At 39.4% G+C, this 23,937-nt stretch overlaps 1 pseudogene; it reads right to left on the bottom strand.

Moving 5' to 3' along the window:
* Nucleotides 1–13,400: 13,400 nt before the first annotated feature.
* LOC102842174 lies at nt 13,401–14,966 on the bottom strand (annotated as a pseudogene).
* Nucleotides 14,967–23,937: the final 8,971 nt, after the last annotated feature.

Below are 23,937 nucleotides of genomic sequence, written 5' to 3'. Positions count from 1 at the left end.
TGCTTTAGTCTGAATATTCTATCATTCTATCTCCCAATTCATTAATATTCTCTTTAGCTGTGTTTCATTTGATTTGTAACATTCAAAAAGTTCATGGAAAAATTTCATTTTTGAAGCCTCCTCATAGTGTGTTCTTAATTTCAAGCATAATCTTTCTCATCTGTAGGATTTCCATTTGATTTTCTTTTATAGAAAAATTGGAAGTAGTAAAAAATGAAATGGAATTCATTAGGATCAACGTCCAAGGCATTGCTGGACTGAAATGGACAGGTATTGGCCATTTTTAATCATAGAATCATGTGGTTTACTATTCCAAGAATGCCACTCAAGAGAAATGGTGTGGCATTCATTGTCAAAAAGAACATTTCAATATCTACCTTGAAGTATAATGCTGCCTGTGACAGGAAAATATCTATATGCCTACAAGTAAGACCAGTAAATTTGATTATTATTCAAATTTATGCACCAATCACCAAAGTCAATAATAAAAAAGAAAAATGCAGAATTCTACAAACATCTTCAGTCTGAAATGCAGAATTCTACAAGCATCTTCAGTCTGAAACTGACCAAAATGCATTGATAATTACTGGTGATTGAAATGTGAAAGTTGGAAACACAGCAAGATCAGTAGCTGGAAAGTATGGCCTTGGTGATAAAAATGATTCTGGCTATTCCATGATAGAATTTTGCAAGACCAATAATTTCTTCATTGAAAATACCTTTTTTCAACAACATAAACAGAAACTATACACATGATCCTCCACTGATAGAATACATAGGAATCAAAGTGATTATATATGTGGGAAGAGATGATGGAGAAGCTCAATGTGCCCAGCCAAAACAAGGCCAGGGAGCAACTGTGGAACAGATGATCAACTGCTCACATGCAAGTTCAAGTTGAAGCTGAAGAATGTGGCAGCAGAATATGAGGACGACTCATTAACTACACGCAATATGCAGATAACACAACCTTGCTTGTTGCAAAGAGATCTTGAGGCACTTTCAGATGATGATAAAAAATATATAGCTTCAGTATGTATTACAAATCAATGTAAAGAAAACAAAAAGCCTCAAAACAACATCACGATAAATGGAGAAAAGAATGAACTTGTCAAGGATTTCATTTTACTTGGATCCATAATCAATGTTCATGGAAACAGTAGTCAAGAAATCAAATGATGTATTGCTTTAGTTAAATATGCTGAAAAAGAACTCCTTGAAGTGTTCACGAGCAAAGATGCCACTTTGAGGACTAAGGTGTGTCTGACCCAGGCCATGGTACTTTAATTTGCTGCATATGCATGTGAAATTTGGACAGTGAATAAGGAGGACCATACAAGAATTGATGCATTTTAATTATGGTGTTGAAGAAGAATACAGACTGCCAGAACAACAAACAAATCTGCCTTAGAAGAAGTACAGCCAGACTGTTCCTTAGAAGTGAGGATGGTGAGACTTTGTCTCATGTACTTTGGACACGTGTCAGGAGGGATTAGTCCCTAGAGAAGGACATCATGCTTGGTAAAGTTGCAGTTCAGTGAAAAAGAAGAAGGTGCCCAACTGTTGCGTCTGACAAGTGGCATATTCTGCAACCCTCACAGAGAGATTAAACCCGAGTGGGGTGATGAGAGATTAGAAAAAAAGGAAGACACAAGACACAAAATGAAAATAAGTAAAGTTGGGACCAGGTGGGACACAGTACTCTGATGGAGATACTGTGACTCCAACCTACGTTCAGGTTCAGCACATTTATTACATACACATATCAAAGGAGGAGCTGGGGGTGGGGAAAAGAAAAAAATCTGGTGTTATTGATGCATACAGTAAGCAGGACTTTATCAGAAGAATGTAACCTTGTGGTTACTAAGGAGACAGAGATAGGGCAAGATGTTTTTGCAGACTTGAACTGATGGTCATACAAGAAAAAAGCCTTGCAATTTCCCTGTCTCCCGAAGCAGCCCTGCAAGTTCTTCGGGGGGTGGGGTGGGGGCAGATGACCTGGGAGCAGGCTGATTTTCTGGACCACAACTGTTTAGTTGCAATCCTTCGATCCTTCGGTTAAACTGCCCCCAAATCTGAGAGCTTCAGTTCAGTTGCTCCCAACACCCAACAAGATGGATTAAAACAGTGGCAGCAACAAAAGGTTCAAACATGACAACTGTGAAGATAGCATAGGATCAGGCAGTGTTTTGTTCCTTTGTGAACCAACTCAACGGCAACTAATAGCAACAACATTGATCTCATGAGATAATACTGTTCTGTAGATAAGAAAACCAAGAAAGCCATTAAGTACTGAGGTGATTTGTTAAACAGTAATAAATAATTGGAATGATGTGAAATTTATTAACATTTCTACACAAATCAACATTCATATATTATCTCTAAGGGACACATTATGTTTATATCTACTATGTTTTTTGGGGAAAGCATCTCCCACCCACTCTTAAGCCAAATGGTACAGATCAGACTACCCTCAAATCTCTGAATTCCAGGGTATCCACACACGTAGCCCCCATCCCTTTGAGAAAGGAGGCAAAAAGGAAGGCTAGTTAAGTGTACAAAACCCCATGATTCTTGACAGTGGCGTTGGGGGTTGGAGAGCAGCTTTCGGTGGCAGGTCTCGGGAATGGGTGACAGGCACCATGTCAGGCTGTGAAGGTGGCAAGAAAAAGTCCCTGAAACAAACCAAAATACAGAACAAGGAAAAGGACGAAGAAGATAAGGCTTTCCAGCAGAAACAAAAAAGAAGAGCAGAAGAAACTCGAAGAGCTAAAAGGAAGGCCGCAGGGAAGGGCCACCTGGCCACAGGTGGAATTAAGAAACCTGGCAAAAAATAACTGTTCTTTGTGGCTGTGGTGATGGTGACCCTTGATTCCATTTCTGTTTAAACATTTGAATTCCCTGCTAGAACATCTCTTGCCACCTAGAGTTAGATTGAAGTGTTGTCTTGAAGCCTGGTGTACATTTAAGAATAAACTTTTTAAGAAAAAAAAAAAGAAGAAAAGAAATCCTACAATGGTCCATCTCTTCAGTCCTATCTTAGCTGTGTGGTCAGTAAACCCAGGTCAGAATCCTGCCAGAGCTGCTCTTCAATTTTTGTTATGACCAGAATTCTGTACCACCTGGAATTAAAGGAACTCATTTGAAACATGATTCTTGTGCAGCTCCACCCTTGCACCAAAGTCTCTATCCTAAGCTCCTTTTCTCATTTGGCTTCACTTTTAGAAATAAGTCATACACCTTCAAATCATCTTCAGTTTTCATCCCTCTTCTTTCCTTCAGACAGAGACAGATCAATGGTTGCACCCTTTATATGGCCACTCAAGGAAGTCTGATAGCGTAGTGGTTACGAATCGGGCTGCAAACCTTAAGGTCAGCAGTTTGAAACTACCAGCTGTTCCACAGAGAAAGATGAGGCTTTCTGCTTCCGTAAAGATTTACAGCCTTGGAAACCCTGTACAGCATCGCTATGGGTAGGAAACGACTTTACGGCATATCATCACCACCACCATGAGCTACTCACCAAATTAAGATATAGAACATTGTCTTCGTGTACCCTGTTATGCCAATTGATCATGGTTCTGAGTCTCTAGGTCCAGTGACTTATTCCCTCAAGGTGTTTGGTAAAATCTAAGAAGTTTCCATAATTTGTTCCTTGTATGCCCACCACATTTATGTATATATTTGCAGCAAAAGTATATACCCATGTACAAATATCCTCTGTCAAACCTACAGGTATTTGTAGGCACACTCCCACTCGACCTCCCATACCTGTTCAGCTTGCATGTCTATCCATACATCTACCTGCAGACCACCATCATTATAGGAATGTGTATCACAGTATTTTTTTTTTTTAGCACTTTAAAGAGATGTTTTGCAGCAGATTTGCTCAATGCAATACATCATTTGATTTCCTGACTGCTGCTTCCATGAGCATTTATTGTAGATTCAAGTAAAATGAAATCCTAGACAACTTCCATCTTTTCTCCATTTATCCTAATGTTGCTTATTGGTCCAGTTGTGAGGACTTTGCTTTCTTTACATTGGTTTGTAATCCATACAGAATTCTTTGATCTTCATCAGCAAGTGCTTCAGGTCATCTTTGCCTTCGGTAAGCAATGTTATGACAGCTGCATAGGGCAAGTTGTTAATGATTCTTCCTCCAATCCTGATGCCAACTTCTTCTTCATATAATCCAATTTCTGGGATTATTTGCTCAGCATGCAGAATAAATATGGTACGCCATATTTGAATAAATATGGTACGCCATATTTGAATAAATATGGTACGCCATATTTATGTGATGCACACATTTTCTGATTTTAAACCACTTAGTACCTACTTTTTCTGTTCTAAAAACTGGACTATTTCTGTCTCCCACTATGCAGAAAAAGATGGAGAGCAAAGAGATTGGGAGGAAGTGGAAGGGTGGGGTGGGTAAGTCTTACAGCCTGACTCTCCTAACTGCCAACTGAATGCAAGTCCCTTGGTAATATATATCCTCATACCAGGAAATGGCTTTCAAAATAATTATACCAACTTCATGACTGCTCAAAGCAAATATGATTAAAATGGGTATGGTTTGGGCAACAATGGGCACATCTCCCACAGACAAAAAGATTCTTAAAAATCAGGTCTGATGCATTCTTTCTTAGTTTCCCAGCATACTGAAAGTTACAATAAGAGATCAAAGTTAGAAACGATCATGAAATCCTTCCTTCACCATATTCATTGCTTGGAAAAGTGACATTTTCTCACTGACTTGTTTCTTCATAGGAAAAATATTAGCAAGGACTTTTCAAAAGGAACTCCCAAAGAATCACTTAGAGAATGGCTAAGACTGATGAAGGAGTGGGACTGCTTTCATGTGTTAGGATAGAGAGTAGAATGCATCAAAAGGCAGCAAGAATTGTGTGTGGATTTTATTAGGTAATACTCATTTATGGTTGTGGGTGCCTGACTATTTGAAAGGTCACATGGTTCTGGATTTGTTTACACTAACTAGAAAGACATTTCTCTAACCTCAGGAAATGTATCACTTAGAAGAAAGGCAGTCAGTTAAACAATTAACTATAAGGTAATGCAGTAAGCACTTTAATAGAGTTATCTTGGGGCTCAGAAAGACATTTGTGAGGAAATAACATTCAAAAGAGTTCTCAAAAGCCGAGTAAAAATATTCAATGAATGTCATGAGAGAAAACCCAATGATAAACGCAATGTAAAACTTTCATTTTTAGAGTAAAGGTATATGATTTAAAGTAACAACAACAACAAAAAAAAACAGTCTTTTGGGAAATACTAAGTTCATGTTGTTTGACTTTCTCGTATTTTTAAAGTTGGACTTGTGTAGTGTTTTAACCTTTCATCTTTCCAGAAAATTAGCACAAAACTAAAGACAGATCAGAAGATGAACAGAAATCAGAAATAGAAAACAAAATAGTAGCAACGCATATTGATGAGAGGACTGAGAGCTGAGATAACCTCCCTTTGAAAAAGTATTAAACTGTTACATTTCAAATGATGCTAAGTCAGGTTAAGTGTTCATAAAACCATTTCAAATAGCCTATAGTCTTCAAAGACTTGTGAGAAATGGAAATTTGTGTCAGTCTGGCTAAGGTATACCTGGGTGGTTGGTTGGTAAGTTTTTATGACTAACTTTAAAAATAAAATATATTCAATTATTAAATCTAAACACCAGTTCAGGAGAAAACACAATATAGGGCAGCTCAGTTTCTAATACAATGTGGAATTCTTCTAGTAAGACAGAAAAGAAATCGTTTCCCTTGATTCAAGTTATCTATAGATTATAGATGTATTGCATATTATATATTATAGACATACTGCGTTAGGCAAATCTGCTGCACAAGACCTTTTTAAACTGTTGAAAAGCAAAGATGTCAGCTTGAGGACTAAGGTGCGCCTGACCCAAGCCATGGTATTTTTAATAACCTCATATGCATGTGAAAGCTAGACAGTGAATAAGGAAGACCGTATAAGAATTGATGCCTTTGAGTTATGGTGTTAGAGGAGAATATTGAAAATGCCATGGGCTGCCCAAAGAACCAATAGATCCATTTTGGAAGAAGTGCCATCAAAGTGCTGCTTGGAGGCCAAGATGGCCAAACTTCGTCTCTCATACTTCGGACATATTGTCAGGAGGGACCAGTCGCTGGAGATGGATATCATGCTTGGTAAGATGGAGGGTCAGAGAAAAAGAGGAAGACCCCAGCGAAATGGATTGGCCAAGTGGCAGCATCAATGGACTCAAGCATGGCAACAATAGTGAGGTTGGCCCAGGATCGGGCACTGTTTCATTCTGCTGTGCATAATAAGGTTGCTATGGGTTGGCACTGACTTGATGGCACCTAACAACAACAAGAATAGATTATAGAGTCAAATAGAAAAGTGAACGTATCAAGTATATTTTCCCCTTTAATTGAGTTTACCTTTATTCTTTTCTTTCCCTCATATGTCTGTAAGCTGCACATTAAGAAAAATCTCTGAAAATCTGTGAAGATAAAAAAGACATGACTGTCCTTTCTTTGGGGACTGAACTGCAGGAAAACACTATCTGTGTTAATGGGACTACAATGAAGGCATAGGTAAACCCTGTGAAATTAAGGTGATTGCGTATTGTTCTAAAAAGGATTAAAACTTTGCTTTTAAAAAGCATGTGGGTATAGTAGCTAGGTGCATACGTTATTTTATCTTAAAGTGTAACAAATTACATAAATTAACTTCATGCTGAGAAACAAAGATATTACTCAATTCTATGAAACCTCATCCTGGGTGAGAATTATTGTACAATTGGCTCTGTGTTTTGAATGAGGCACTTCAGGATGTATAAAAAGATACGCATACTGCATTCTAGAAAGGAAAATAATGACTTCACATAACAAAGGCTCATGCTATCATTTTTCTGTTATTTTATGCAATTCAAATGTGGCGTGAGTACAGATTGGAGGACTTTGTGCAAATCATACATTTTCATTTTCAAAACAATATATTCAACAATTGCATTAGCAGTAAAGAGGCTACTTCTGAGCTATTGTTCAATGATGAGTGTGTCTCAATCTGGAATTTGAAAGAATTCTAATATCAACAGTCTGTGAACAACGTAAGAATCACTACCTAAGTATATTGCAGGCACAATTCTTTCCCTTTTCATAAGACCCATGGAACTGATTTAAGACCTGCAAAATAATAGGAGAAATAAGCTTCCAAATCATATTTGTCAAGTACTGGACTGTATGCAACAATGTGAAGAGAATAAACCAATTCCAAAGAGGATGCTGGTAAGTTGACATTGTGCACATAAAACAGGAGCTGTAACACTTACACTTTCTTTTCTAAGTCTGAAAAAGGTCCCCATACTGGAGTTGTGTTCTTGACCATACAGGTAAATAGACTAAAGTTTTATAAAATCAAAACCAAAGGCACTGTCATCGAGTTGGTTTCAACTCGCAATTTCTGAGACTATCAGTCTTTAGGAGAGCAGACAGCGTTATCTTTCTTCATTGGAGCGCCTGTTGGGTTTGAAACACTGACCTTGCATTTAGCAGCCCACTGCCTAATCCACAGCATCTTTCAAAATTACAAGAAGGCTTGAATAAGCTTTATCCATATTAATAAAAAAAACAGTATCTTTTAATTATTATACTACCATTATTAAACTAGGAGTTCTGGTATGGTATTCTAGAATAAGCACCGGACTGCAAGGTCAGTTTGAACTACAAGGTTGGTGGTTTAAACTCACCAACTGGTCCTCATAAACCCTATACAGGGTCACTATGAGTCAGAACCACTTTGACCGCACTCTACAACAACAACAACATTATTAAATGTAGGGGCCCTGGTGTGGCACTGCAGGATAAACACAGGACTGTTAATTATAAGGTCGGTGGTTCAAATGCCAGCTGCTCCTCTGAAACCCTATACAGAGTTTCTATGAGTCCAAACCAACTCAACAGCACTTAATAACACAAAAACATTATTAAATGAATCCAATTTATGGGCAACTTGTACTTTCTCTTTAATGCAGAGCTTTGAACCAGTTTTATCATGGCCAAAGAAGAAAAAGAGAAACAGACAATAATTTTTACAATTTGGGTGATTATTTGTGATAATAGAATGGGAACAAAACATGGGTCGGAGCTGTGTAATGAGAATCTCAGAGGAAGCATAGTGAGCACTCTCAGGAGCCTGATGCATGAGACTGGTTATTGCTAAGGCTGTGAACATGCATTCAGTTGGCACTGTCGGTCACAGTCTTTGAGAGAGGTGCCGCCATCTTTGAGCATGGCACAGCCTTCCTGAAGCTCTGCTTTAATGTTCCGTAAATTTGTTCTTACTCTTGAAAACCAACCCCTACTCACAACAAGTTCTTCACACCAATTACATATGTAGCTTTTAACTAATTGAAAGATCTTGGAGCCTTTTCTTGTACTAAAGTAAAGCTTCAAAAAACTTCTTTACTGATCTACAAATTCTTTAAGACACAGTTAGGTATGGATCTCATTCATAACCTGAGAATTGCCTGCAAATAAATAATATACATGTCTAAAGGTGAAAAGGTTGTATAATGACAGATTCTTATTCATAGGATAAAGAGAACAAAGATAACAAAGCAGGAACCTATTATTTTGCATACCTTCTCTGGACCTTCTGAGTACCCAAGTTCTGGATGGATAAGATAAGGGTCTAAGGGTCATATGAGCAGATTTGTCAGAATAGAATGTACAGTCTTTAAAAGGATGGCCCAGGCTAGAACAAATATATCTTCTTGAGGTCCTTTTCCCAAACAGAAATCTATGTGTAAGATGTTTTAATACTGTATATATTGCAATATGTTTTTGTTAAATTAGTAGCAATGGGCTTCTTGCTTTCAGGAAGTTATGGTTACAGATTTGCCTTCCTGCTATAAGTAACTAGAAAACTGGACAAACTATATGAAACAGCTTTCAGACTTTGGAAAGCAGTGATCGCCAAGTAAAGGAAAACAAACAGAGTCTTGGGATTACTTTACCTTTGGGCCAGGAGGTACTGTAAAGAATAGCACGCTGGGAGCAAGAACCCAATGAGAGCTGAGGTGGAAGCTAAGACAGCTAGAATATTGATGTAGGTTGTTGTACTGACTCATAGTGACCTGATACACAAGAGAATGAGGCACAGACTGGTCCTGTGAGATCCTCACAATCCTTGGGAAGCTTGAACCCATTGCTGTTGCCACTGTGCCAGTCCATCTTGTTGAGGGTCTTCCCCTTTTTTGCTGACCCTCCACTTTACAAAGTATGATGTCCTTCTGCAGAGAATGGTGCTTCCTGAAACTATGTCTAAAGTATGAGAGATGAAGTCTCACCATTCTGTCTTCTAAAGGGCATTCTGACTGTACTTTTCCCAATACATGTTTGTTTGGTCTTCTGGCAGTCCATAGTACTTTCAAGATTCAGCTCTAACACCATAACTCAATTGTATCAATTCTTCCACAGTCTTCCTTATTCATTGTTCAACTTTCACAGGCATACGAAGTTACTGAAAATACCATGGCTTGGGTCAGGCACACCTTAGTCCTCAAACTGACATCTTTGCTTTTGAACACTTTAAAGAGATCTTCTGCAGCAGATTTGCCTAATCTGAAATAATTTGATTTTCTGACTGCTGCACTGTTGGGGACCTGCCTCGACATAGGGGTTCAGTTCACGAGGAGGAGATACCTGATGGCGGTAGATATAGCAAAAGAATACACAGATAGACAGAAGAACGGGGACAATGAGGCACCCCAAAGCCAGGGTGGATACATCATTGGTGGGCAGGCTTGGGACTACAGGCATCGTGGCCTCTGCAGGCAGCAACTCATTGCCCTGCAATCTTTACTGCATGCCCTCCAACCTGTAATGCACACCTGGGGAGGCCCGGGCCTCTGTTTTATTTATGGGAGGAGCTTCACTCCAAGCTGGGAGGGACTTAGGCAAGGTACAGCTAACATCAGTACTTTTCCAGACATTCAGGTAACTTTACATCACTTTACTTCACTGGCTCGAATCCCAGGCCAGCAACTTGGATTCTCAGGCCCAATTAACATATCTATAGCCCCTGAGCTCAGGTGGGGGAAGGTGAGAGGTAAGGACAAAAGCTTGGGCGGAGTCCCGCTGTTTCGGCTTCCTGAGCCAGGTCTGCAGGAGGACTTGAGATGCCCAGGTGAATGGGCTGCACCTGGAAAAGGATTAGGGAGGATGGGTTTTTTGTCTATAGAACAAAGAACCGAGAGGTAGCTAAGATATTTTTAGTTAATCCTTTGGAGAAAGGCCTGACCTTTCAACCTTTAGTCTCGGCTTTAGGAAAATATCACATTTATCTGTGGATTATCAAAGGCTCCGTGTATTAGATTAATACATGTAACTGAATATTAAGATGAAAAACAATTTGCTATTGACTGCCAAGTGGCTAGATCTTTTACACTCTGGCCTATAGGGCCTCGAACCTCTGACCAGTCTTACACGGTCCGCAACACTGCACCATGAGTATTGATAGTGGATCCAAGCAAAAGGAAGTCTTTGACAACTTCCATCTTTTCTCCATTTATCAATATTATTTACTGGTCCAGTGGTGAGGATTTTTGTTTTCTTTACATTGAGGTGCAACCCATACCGAAGGCTGTGGTCTTTGAGCTTCACCAGTAAGCCCTCTTCACTGTCAACAAGCAAGGCTGTATCATCTGCAGATCTCACGTTGTTAATGAGTCTTCCTCTAATCCTGATGCCACGTTCTTCTTCATATAAACCAGCTTCCCAGATTATTTGTTCAGGATACAGATTGAATACAGCCCTGGAACATACCTGTCCTGATTTTAAACCATTCAGGATCCTCTTCTTCAGTTTGAATGATTGCCTCATGGCCTATGTATAGTTTCCTCATGAGCACAATTAAGTGTTCTGGAATATTCATTCTCTGTAATGCTGTCCATAGTTTTTCATGATCTACACAGTGAAAACTGTTTGCATAGTCAATAATGCACAGGTAAACATCTTTCTGGTATTCTCTGCTTTCAGCCAAGATCCCTCTGACATCAACAGTGATATCCCTCTTTCCATGTCCTTGTTTGAATCTGACTTGAATTCTGGCAGTTCTCTGTCAAGGTACTGTTGCAGCTGTTTTTTAATTTCCTGTATCTAAACTTTACATACATGTGATACCAATTATCTTGGCAAGTAATTTCCACATTCTATTGGGTCACCTCTTTTTGGAATGGGCATAACTATGGATTTCTTCCAATCAGTTGACCTGGTAGCTTCCTTCCAAATTTGTTGGCATAGATTTGTGAGTGTCTCCAGTGCTGCATGCATTTGTTGCAATATTTCAATTTGTATTCCATCAATTCCTGGAGCCTTGTTCTTTGCCAATGCCTTCAGTGCACTTTGGACATCTTTCTTCAGTACCATTGGTTCTTGATCATACGCGTTCTCTTGAACTTGTTGAATATCAGCCATTCCTTTTTGGTACAGTGACCCTGTGTATTCTTTCATCTTCTTTTGATGCCTTCTGCATCATTCAATATTTTACTCATGGTATCCTTCAGTATTTCAAATTGAGGCTTGATTTTTTTTTCTTTTTTTTAATTTTAGAAATGCTGAACGTATTCTTCCCTTTTGGTTTTCTAACTCCAGGTCTTTGCAGTTTTCATTATAATACTTGACTTTTTCTTCTCTATCTGCCCTTTAAAATAGTCTTTTCAGCTCTTTAATTTCCTCATTTCTTCCATTTGCTTTAGCAACTCTGTGCAGGAGAGCAAGTTTCAGAGTCCCTTCGGACATGCATTTTGATCTTTTCATTCTTTCTTGTCTTCTTAATGATTTTTGCTTTCTTCTTCTATGATGTTCTTGATGTCATCCCACAACTCTTGTGGTCTTCAGTCCTCAGTGCTAATGCATCAAATCTGTTCTTGAGACTATCTGTAACTTCAGGTGGGATATGTTCAAGGTTAAATGTTGGCTGTTATGGACTTGTTTTAGTTTTTCTCATCTTCAACCTGAATTTACACATGAGCAATTGATGCTATGTTCCACAGTCTGCCTTGGCCTTGTTTTGGCTGATGATGTGGAGCTTTTCCACTGTCTCTTTCCACAGATGTAGTCAATTTGATTCTGTGTATGTCATCTGGTGGGGTCCATCTGGATAGTTGTCTTTTATGTTGTTCAAAAAAGGTATTTGTAATGAATATGTCATTGGTCTTGCAAAATTATATCATGCTCTCTCCTTCGTTGTTTCTATTACCAAGGCCATATTTTCCAAATACTGATCCATCCTTTTTGTTTCCAACATTTGTATGTCAATCACCAGTAATTATTAATGCATCTTGATTGCATGTTTGTTCAATTTCAGACTGAAGAAGTTGGTAGAATTCTTCAATTTCATCCTCACTGGCTTTAGTGTTAGTATGTAAATTTGAATAGTGGTATTAACTGGGCTTCCTTGTAGGTCTATGGATATTACTATCTTGAAGTACAGTATTGTATTTCTTTTTCAGTTGTATATATTTAATGTAATTCCAAGAGGAAACAAAACTGACACGGATCAATTCCAAGCTAGAAAAACATTAAGCCATGATGGTGCTCAAGTTATTCTTTGAATAAATTGATGTATTAAATGTGTTTATTGGACAAGAAATTATAAAAATAAAATGTCAGGGTGAATCGTCTTTTTCTTTTCTTCTTGTGTAATTACAGCCTATATCTATCTATCTATCTATCTATCTATCTATATCTATATATATATAGATATATAGATATATATATATAGATATAGATAGATAGATAGATAGATAGATAGATAGATAGATATAGAGAGAGAGAGAGAAAGAGAGAGAGAGAGAGAGCAGTTCAAAACTACCATTCAAAACTACCAGCTGTTCCACAGGAGAGAGATGAGGCGTTCTGTTCCCGTAAAGATTTACAGCCTTGGAAACCCTGTACAGGGTCACTATGGGTTGGAACCTACTCCACAGCACAAAGCCACCACTATATATATAGTGGTGCCATGGGGTGGTATGTAAACATTACAATTTCACAGATTTTTCTCTTACCAAATAAAATCATAACCAGTGAGAACCTTTCCTTCTAGTCATTTTAAATGGATACTCCAATTTACTATCCAAAGCAAATATATGTTTCTTTTAATTGACTGTTAAATGACTATTAGTTTACCTAGGGGAAACAATGAAAAGGTATTGAAAGTGTTAAAAGTTACCATTAGGTTATTTGCTATAGAAACAGAAACCTGGACTATCATTTTAAAGACATTAGTTTGAATTTGCATTTGCATGTCTAGCACAGGACTCTTCGATCCCACAGGGGGCACTGCATGTGGGCAGGAAACTCCTAGGCAGAGGGCGCACCCTTAGGCCCTCACAGGCTAGTCTTCTCCCTCATTGTCAAGTGAGAGCCAAGCCACATAAAGGTGCAGATCACATTCTTAGGGTTCTCAGCATTGTATTTGTCCAGAAGCACCTGGATGAAGGCACCGTAGTCAGGGTAGACATCACTGAAGTTCTTGACCGCTTTCTTCTGGATGAAAAGCTGGGCGTCTTTCAGATGGTCCACAGTGTTCTCACACAGGCGTTTCCTCTGCTCTTCATTCAGCGTTCTTGTATAGGATGCTCGCACCTGAGTGGCGTTGCCCTCTTTGGCACTGTTGAAGCGCTGCACATCCCCAGAAAACCCAGTGACCTGCTGCCGGGCAGAACACTGCTGTTACGGAGCACCAAAGCTGGTGGCCTAGTGGTTCGGAGCACCATCTTGGTTGTCAAACATGCACAAGGGGTCACTTGAGCACAAAAGGGGCAGTTGACAGGTATCTGAAGGTAGTTGGGGCCCAGACGGTTGCTGTGAGTGTCAGGAAAGGCAAAAAGACAGCCCTTAAGCATCTTGTTAGTGCTGGACTCAGTGTCAGGTGGCATGTTGCTTGGGTCAAAGGCTGTTTGCTCAACTTCGGTGAAGTAATTGACTGGATTCCAATTTAAGACCAGTTTACCAACTGGAATAAGAGAATATTCGTTGTGAGGCCAAAGCTTGGTGAGGTCAAATGGATTAAACTGAAAATCTCTGCCTGACTAAATGTCATGACCTGGATATAAAAAGTTCAGGAGGGGTAGTTGCTGGTGACGATGGCATTATACAGATCCCATAGGCAATAGTCAGGGTCTTCCTGGGAAATCCTTGTTGCTTCTTCCACAGGAAGGTTCTTGATGCCCTGGTCAGTCTTATAATGGAATTTGCAATAAACTGCCTCTCCATTTGCATTAACCTGTTTAAAAATGTGTGATCCATAGCCATTCATGTGCTGATGTCCATCTGGAACCCCTGGGTCACTGAACAAGAAAGAAACCTATTGCAGAGACTCAGGGCGCAGGCTCCAAAAGTTCCACATTATGTCAGGATCCTTCAGGTACATCTAAGGATTTCTCTTTTGGCTGTGGGTAAAGGGAACAATAAGGCATCCCTGATGAAGAAAACAGGAGTGTTATGTCCAACAAGATCACAGTTATCATCTTCTGAGTAAAATTTCACTGCAAACCCCCGAGGGTCATGGACTGTATCAGCTTAGCCCAATTCTCCAGCAACAGTGGAGAAGCAAACTACAATGGCAATCCTCTCTCCAATATGCTCAAACACCTTTGTCTTGGAGTTTCTGGTAGTGTCATGTGTGACCTCAAAGTAATCAAAAGCCCCTGACCCTTTAGCATGCACGACTCTCTTAGGAATTCTCTCTCTGTCAAAGTGAGCCATTTCATCAGTGAATACCACATTGTGGACCCTAAGAGGCCCCAGGCCCTACTGTGAGAATGTTTAGTTTGTGTCCTACCGAGTTACCGAGTTACCGACGCCAGTGGACAGGACATCCGGTTTCTGTATGGGCCACTGCTCCTTTCAGAGCTTCATCTGGTCACTGGCTGGGTCCCAGCTGTCCACCATGGTGTCTGAGTGAAGTTGCAGAACATTCCCAATTGTCTCGGGTCACACGTCTCTACATGACAACAGCCCCGTGCACAGCATTGTATTTTAAGATAGATTTTGAAAGGTTCTTTTTGACAATGAATGTAACACCACTCTTCTTCAATTTATCATTCTTGGCATAGTAAATTATTTAATTGTCAGATTCATAATGACCAATACCGGTCAATTTCAGCTCCCTGATACTTAGGGTATCAATGTTTTATGCATTCCATTTCATTTTTGACAATCCCATTTTTCCTATATTCATACTTCGTAATTCAATATTCTGATTATTAATGGATGTTTACAGCTGTTTCTCCTCATTTTGAGTTGTGCTGCATCAGCAAATGAAGTTCCCCAAACCTTACTTCATTCATGTCTTCACAGTCAACCCTGCTTTGAGGAGGCAGCTCTTCTCTAGTCGTATTCTGAGTGCCTTCCAACCAGAGGGGCTCAGCTTATGGCACTATATCTGAGAAAATTCAGGTGCTATTCATTATGTTTCAATAGTCAATATTCTGGTGCTGACAGTGTTTCACTGCTATTCATAAGGTTTTTAGTGACTAAACATTGAGAAATAATCTGCCTCTCCTTCTTCCTAGTCTGTTTTAATTTGGAAGCTCATCTGAAACTTGTCCACCATGGGTGTACTGTACCTGTATTTAAAATACCAGGGACAGAGCTTCCAGCGTCACATCAACATGCAAGCCACCATAGTACGACAAAGTGACAGATGAGTGGTAGAGAGTGATGGGGTATACATACAGAAAGGAAATTCAGAAAGGAAGGAGCTACACAAAAAAGGAGCTCTAGAAAACTGCACCAGGGTTTCTCTTGAGTCTGTGACAGAATACTGTACGTGAGTTATAGAAATAAACTGTAACACTGGCCACAGAAAGTTCAAGCAGTTGAAGCTGAGCAATTCTTCGAAAAGCGTATCTTTTTATTTATTTATATTATCCTGGAGTCGCTTGAGATTTTGATTTTTTTGGTCTGATTTTTAGTTTGAAATGTTATTGGAACATCTAGGTTGGCATATGAAAGTTAGGAAAACAGACACATTAGGGAAAAGTGGGGGGTAAAGCCTGAGAAAATATCTGAAAGTCGATCCATAGAGATGGTAGTTGAAGTCAAGGGAATGAGTACATCCTCTTAGTGAAAGTCTGTAAAGAGGTGTACAATTGAACAATTATTATTGAGTACAGCACTGAGCAGGGTGTATTCATATTCTGTTAACTTAAATATTGTCACAAACCTACAGGTAGATAATTGAATCCTAATTTGGAAGAACAAAAAACTAGAACTCAGAAAGTCAAAGTAACGTGTTCAAGGCTCTACATCTGGAACTAGAAATATATTCAAGATGCCAGCTCAGTTACCCTGATGCATAGTACTCCAAAGCCCAATCTCAGGCCACTAAAGCAGGCTGACAAGGTTCCAGTATTTTATTCAAGAGAAGGAAGTGAAACTGTTTTGGCGCTCTCAGATCTAACCACAGTCTGCCTAACCTGGTCTCTGGGTACTTTTCCAACCTCAATTTCCAATCCTCACCTCTGGATTAATGCGTTGGACTGCAAAGTCTATTTGAACCGCAAGGTCGGCAGTTCAAGCTTACCAGCCACTACTTGGAAACTCTATATAGGATTGCTATGGGTCGGAACTGACTTGATGGCACTTTAGCAATAACAAATTAGGAGTCAGGCTGCTAACCTCAAGGTCAGCAGTTCGAAACTGCCAGCCATTCTGCAGGGGAAAGATGAGGCTTTCTACTCCCATATGAGTAGGAACCGACTCCAAGGCACAAACCCACCAACCACCACCAGCAGCCTCATTCCAGGGATTAACATCATCTTTTGGAGTTCTGTTGTGGTGCTGCGGAATAATACACTGGACCCCAAGTTCAGTTTGAACCACAAGGCTGACAGTTGCAAACCCATCAGCTGCTCCTCAGAAACCCTATACAGGGTTGCTATGGGTCAGAACCGACTCCACAGCACTTAACAACAGCAATGGCTCCTGACTGCACTTAGAGGCCCAGAGCATGATTCTACCTCAGTATCGTTTCCTTCAACATTCTTTTCGGAAATGCTCATTCACTGGGAATCCACATGGTTTTCTTTCTCATTTCCTTCAGGCTTCTGTTCAAATATCAACTCCCTTATCTAATACACAAATTCTTCTAGGCTCTGTCTCCTTACTTTGCTTTATTCTCCAGAACACTTTGGCCTATCAGACTATATGATGTTTCTTTATTTATGTTTTTATTTTCTGTCTCCCCAGATAAATGAAGCTCCATGAGATGAAAGACTTCATCTATTTTGATTATTGCACTCTTCTGAGTGACTAGAACAGAGCCTGGGACATAGAATTACCTCAATTGATGTGAATGGAAGAATGCATGCACAAACCTGCTGTAGTCTATGGACTCTGAGAACCTGAATGAAAATATATAAAACCAACAAACAAAAAATAAGCTGCCGCTGAGTCGAGTCTGACCCTCAGCAACTCCATGGGCTCCATAGGGCTCGCGAGGCTGTGAACTCTTAGAAACAGATCACTAGCTCTTTTTTCTGAGGTGTCACTGGGTGGTTTCAAATCGCTAACCTATCAGTTAGTAGTCCAATGCTTAACTGTTTGTATCACCCAGGGACTCCAATGAAAGTTCGAACCCACTGTCATTGCCATCAAGGCAGTTCCGACTCATAGCAACCCTATTAAGGGTTTGTCAGACTGAAATTCTTTACAGGATCAGATACGGACCAGATGGGGGTTAGCAGCCCAACATCTAACCCTCAGCACCAGCAGGGATTTCCAACACGCATATATGTAGAGCTTTGCATTCCATCAGCATAACCAACCTATAAATCTTGTTGGCTTCGATAGAGCTCCATTTAAAAACTAAAGAATTAGAGAAGTAGAAAAAATAAGAATAGTACTTTTTTTAAAAAAATGAGGGTAAAGAGATAATTAAGAATAAAGCAATGGCCAATTGTATCAAATAGGCCAGAAAATTCAGAATGAATGACTTTGAAATGTTATTTAATTTGGCAAAAAAGAAGATAATGGTGATCATCACAAATTTAGTTTCCATATAGAGAACGGCAGATACTAGTTAACGAGATATTAAGCCAAGTGTAAATGACAGAGAACTAGAGTAGGGCTAAAGATTATTTTTACTCATAACAAAACGGTAGCTAGACAGACCCTTAAAGAGAAATAAAAGGGACTTGCATTCTCTTCATTTATGTAGAAGTTGCTGTCAAAGTTAACACTAAATTCCTAGGTTTCTTCACATGTGTTCATAAGCTAAATTATAACGGTTCAGAGCACAGGCGCTAGAGAAAGATCTGAATTCTATCACATACTGTGACTTAAAGCAAATCTTTTAAAATTCTCCAATCCTCCATTTCTATATCTGTAGAATGTGGTCAATAATAAGGTTGGTGTATGAACGAAATGCATGCTAAAAGATTAACATGGTACATGGTAAGCAGAAAACACTCAAGACATCTTAACTATCATTATTTTCTTTGTTCCATAAAGATAGTTCCCATGTCTATTATTACTTATTATTTGATTCTAACTCATAGTGACCCTATGTAGGGTTGCCAAAGAACAGTTGGTGAGTTTGAACTGCCAACATTGCAGTTCAAATTGACCTTGAGGTCGAGTGTCTATCCTACGGTGCCACACCAGGACTCCAAAATATTGTATTCATTACTGTTTACTCAATGTGATAGAGACAATGTGATGTGTCTTTATCACATTGTTTTTAAGAGCTTTTGAGTCGGTTATGATTCATAGAAACCCAGTATAGGGTTTCCAAGGAGTAGATGGTGACTTTGAACTGCTGATATTGCAGTTCAAACTGACCTCAAGGTCCAGTGCATTATCCTGCAGCGCCATGCCAAGACTGTGTTAGAGTATTTGGTAGGAAATAAAATATTTGGCCATGAGTGAAAGAAAATAATTAAAGCAGTAGCTAGAAGTGTTAAATAGTAATGTATATTATATAACATTGTGTCAAAATTTAGTCACTCAAAACAGCCATTTATTTGTTCATGATTCTGTGGTTTCAGCTGAATGGCACATTTCTGCATGATGTACCATTGTCTGAGTTCACTCCTGAGTTTGTGGTCAGCTGATGGTCCTTGGCCTCACTTACTCGTCCTTGCTTGACTATCTATCTATTGGAAGAGGCAAAGGAGATATCTGAGCTATTTAGCTCCCATCATCCAATAGGCTAGCCTGGGTTTGTTCACATGGTGGTGGTCACAAGGTATTATAAGAAAAGCAAGAGAGAGTAATCTTTTTAAGTCTCTACTTGTATCATGCTTGCTATTATCACATTCAGCGAAGTAAGAACTAAGGTCAAGCCCAGGATTAGTATGGGAAGGGACTGCCCAAGACTTGGCTAACAGGGAGGGTAATCAGTATGGCTATTGATGCACAGGTTAAAAACTTGCACAGAATAGATCTCACAATATTTTAGCTTCAGGAAGGAAAAGCAAATGTATAGGATCAAGAATTCTCAGGAGCCAGCAGGGCTCTTGGATATCTCTTTGTCTAAAACTATAAGGGGAGATGAAACGATGGGTATAAAGAAGATATGTGGCTGTTAAGAGAAACTAAGGCAGTTCACAACCTTATCAGTTACTTTGGAGTTGATTCCTACTCATGGCAACCCCATGTGTGTCAGAGAACAATTGTGCTCCACAGGTTGATTCTTCTGAGGTACCTCTGGTTGGACTCAAACCCCAAGCCAACTGACTCCATCAGGGACTCCCAATTCACAATTTTGTTGTTGTTAGGTGCCATCGAGTCGTTAATAACCCATAGCTACCTTATGCACAGCAGAACGAAACACTGCCTGATCCTGGGCCAACCTCACTACTGTTCCCACGCTTGAGTCCATTGATGCTGCCACTTGGCCAATCCATCTCGTTGGGGGGTCTTCCTCTTTTTCTCTGACCCTCCACCTTACCAAACATGATGTCCTTCTCCAGTGACTGGTCCCTCCTGACAATATGTCCGAAGTATGAGAGACAACGTTTGGCCATCTTGGCCTCCAAGGAGCACTCTGGCTGCACTTCTTCCAAAACAGATCTATTGGTTCTTTTGGCAGCCCATGGCACTTTCAATATTCTCCTCCAACACCATAACTCAAAAGCATCAATTCTTCTACAGTCTTCCTTATTCACTGCCCAGCTTTCGCATGCATATGAGGTTGTTGAAAATACCATGGCTTGAGTCAGGCGTACCTTAGTCCTCAAGCTGACATCTTTGCTCTTCAGCACTTTAAAAGGGTCTTGTGCAGCAGATTTGCCTAATGCAATACGTCCTTTGATTTCTTGACTGCTGTTTCCGTGAATGTTGATCCAAGAAGAATGAAGTCCTTGACAACTTCAATCTTTTCTCCGTTGATAAGAATGTTGTTTATTGGTCCAGTGGTGAGGATTTTTGTTTTCTTGACATTGAGATGCAATCCATATCTAAGGCTGTGCTCTTTGATCTTCATCAGTAAATGTTTCAAGTCCTCTTCACTTTCAGCAAGCAAGGTTGTATCATCTGCATATCGCAGGTTGTTAATGAGTCTTCCTCCAATCCTGATGCCACATTTTTCTTCATAGAACCCAGGTTCTCGGATCATTTGCTCAGCATCGCCCCTTATTCAGAGAAGTCTACTGTCTTAGTCATCTTGCTAGGTTTCTTTTAACTTCTGCTTATTCTTTTTTGGTGCTCTCCTAGGCATTTATTCTAGGCCTCATTCCACCAGAGATACAAAAATCTTTTTCAATTCTGCATTATTTTAAGACTGTAAGCCTGGAAAGTATTTTAAAATACATTAAACATAGCAGGAACAAGAAGAGATGGTTTTTAGTAAGTCTTCATGCTGATTCTTCACAAATTCTGGATCATCTCAATTTGACTCCGTGATCTATCCAAAACCAAACCAAACCTGTTGATAGCAAGTCTGTTTGAACTGAAGGCGGCCTTATGTGTGCCACAGTGTTTACAGTGGGTGGTTTTTTGGAAACAAATCTCCAGGTCTTTCTACTAAGGCACCTCTGGATTGACTTGAACCACCAAAAATTCTCCCCAATGAGTAAACATCATGTAGAGACAGCATTGGACCCAATCACCTTCTCCCAGCAGTCATTTAAAAAGGGATAGTTATTATAATAAAAGAATTTATTTTAATTTATAATAATTTATCTTTTAAATTTCTGTTGAAGTTTGAAAGATACTCTTTTCAAATTATGTTTAAATTTTTGTTGGAAAAGTGACATGTATATTAGGATATAAAAATTCAAATAGTAAAAAATTGTTTCAATGGAAAGAATATTCCTTTCCCTAAAGCCAACAACTACTGTTGAGTTTCTATTCCCTACCTGGAATGTTCTCTACAGTCTCTCGCTTTCTCTCTCTCTCTCTCTCTCTCACACACACACAAATATATATATATATCCATATTTGCATTTTGAACATTGGCATCTGCTTACCTTATATTCAGAGAGTGTTTTTGGATAAGGACACTCTGCAGACCCAAATAATATTTACTGGAAATCAAGTTATTTCATTTTCCTACCTCCCATTAGCCAAGGATATTGTCTGGGACTACATCCAAATAAGTCTTTTACTAGACACTCTGCTTAATTGGTATTTCTCATTAATTTTGTTCATTTAAAAATAATGTAAAGTTTCCTGAACGTAGTTTAATGTGCAGATATGGCAACAGAATTGGAATTCTAGAGGCAAGATTCATGCTTTCAACAACACAAATATTTCTTGTCATTTCAATAGACACTGATTTGTGATCAAGTAGCTAGGACATGTGCTATTCACCAGTAATCAGTTCATTGACTGGCCATTTCATGTAGCTACATTTGTGAAATAAAATTCAGAGGCAAGGATATTGGAAAGATAATTAGTGCATTGATTTCATGGTTGTCTTTAAGAAAAAAGTTCAAGAAACAGAAACTCACAATAGGAAAGAAATTTAAGCAATTACTTTATTCATGAGGCAAGTTGAATTCTTCATACTTCTATTTGAAACAACAACAAAAAAAGACACTAGTGGTGTTTTAAAAAGAATGCCTGGTTCCTGATTCAGGAAAATTCAGAATAGCTAAATCTGGACTTAAAAATAATAATTAAACAAATAAGACGTAATTATTCACATTTCAAAAGATCCTTTATGTAATCAACCAATAATCACCAAATCCTTCTACATAACTAATTTATGTCTATTAAATATATGCTACATGTCTGTCAGCTTGTCGTACTGTGGTGGCTTGCATGTTGCTGTGATTTTGGAAGCTATGCCACCAGTATTTTAATCACCAGCAGGGTCAACCACGTTGGACAGCTTTCAGATGACATTCCAGACTAAAAACAGACTAGGAAGAAGAAGAGACGGACTACTTCTGAATATTTCATCACTGAAAACCTTAGGAATAGCAGTGGAACACTGTCAGATAGCACCTGAATACTGACTATTGAACTATAATGACAATACCCAGAATAGTGTCAGATACAGTTCCTGAAGATGAGTCCCTAGGTTGGAAAGCATTGACTGTGATGGCACAAATGAAGTCAAGATTCCGGACCCTTCATTTACTGATGGCGCCCAACTGAAAATGAAGTGAAGCAACTTACTGACAATATAAAGCTGGCAGTAAGGAATGCCAAGGTGCAAGGTGAGAGTAAGGAAGGCTCTGTGATGGTCATAGCTATGGGTCAACTGGGCTGGCTCCGGATTTTCAGCCGTTTTGCAGTTGCATAATGATATAATTTAAGGAGCTCTGGTAGTGTAGTGGTTACGAATCAGGCTGTGAACTGCAAGGTCAGCAGTTCGAAACTGCCAGCTGTTCAATGGGAGAAAGATGAGGCTTTCTGCTCCTGTAAAGAGTTACAGCCTCGGAAACCCTGTACAGGGTCACTGAGTTGGAACCAACTTCACAGCATATAACAACAACAGCAAATGATATAATTTGGCAGTTATATAATAGTATATAAGGCGCTCTGGTAGCATAGTGGCTATGAGTCAGACTGATAACCTTAGGGCCAGCAGTTCGAAACTACCAGCTGTTCTGCAGGAGAAAATTGAGGCTTTCTGCTCCTGTAAAGATTTACAGCCTCGGAAACCTTATACAGGGTCACTATGAATCAGGACCAACTCCACGGCACATTACCACCACCACCACAATGGTACAGAGTCCAGTTGTGGCACTATAGGATAAACACGGGATTGCTAACTGCAATGTCAGTGGTTCAAACCCATCATCTGCTCCTCTGAAACCCTATACAAGGTCTCGATGAGACAGAACCGACTCGACAGCACACCACCAACATAAGAGATAATGATACAATTTTACAGTTATGCAATGACGTAGTCATCCTCTATTTTGTATCTGATGTGGTCATCCTCTTTAATCGTGAATGCTGATTTGGGCACAGCAATCTGGTATTTGGAATCTAACCATGTTGATAAGTGAGCAGTGAGTGTATTCTTAAATGGAATAGTATTAAACAATAGGGTTTAGGATTTATGATAGGGTTTAAGATTTACAATTATGTGGGACAATGTTGCGGACCGTGTAAGACTGGTCAGAGGTTCAAGGCCCTATAGGCCTGAGTGTAACAAATGAAGCCACTTGGCAGTTAATAGCAGATTGTTTTTCATCAAATTGTTTAGTCACATTTATTTAATTCCAAACATGAGCCCTGGATGTCCACAGAGAAATGCAATATTCCCCTAAGTTTCTAAGGTCAAGATTTTCCCCCTAGAACCAAGGCAGTAAAACTTCCTCAGAGGACAAACAAGGACAGGTTTACTGGGATTAAGCAGGGAGGCTCTGGAGAGGAACTGCCTGGGGTATATTCACTTGAGGTGGAGTGGTAAATTCTGGGAATACGGGATTAAGGACAATGGGGGCAACGCCCTTGG

The sequence above is a fragment of the Chrysochloris asiatica genome, unplaced genomic scaffold (genome assembly GCF_000296735.1).
Source record: "Chrysochloris asiatica unplaced genomic scaffold, ChrAsi1.0 scaffold00018, whole genome shotgun sequence".
Lineage (NCBI taxonomy): Eukaryota > Metazoa > Chordata > Mammalia > Afrosoricida > Chrysochloridae > Chrysochloris > Chrysochloris asiatica.
Note: the sequence above shows the minus strand (reverse complement) of the source record. Positions and strands in the feature narration are given on the sequence as shown.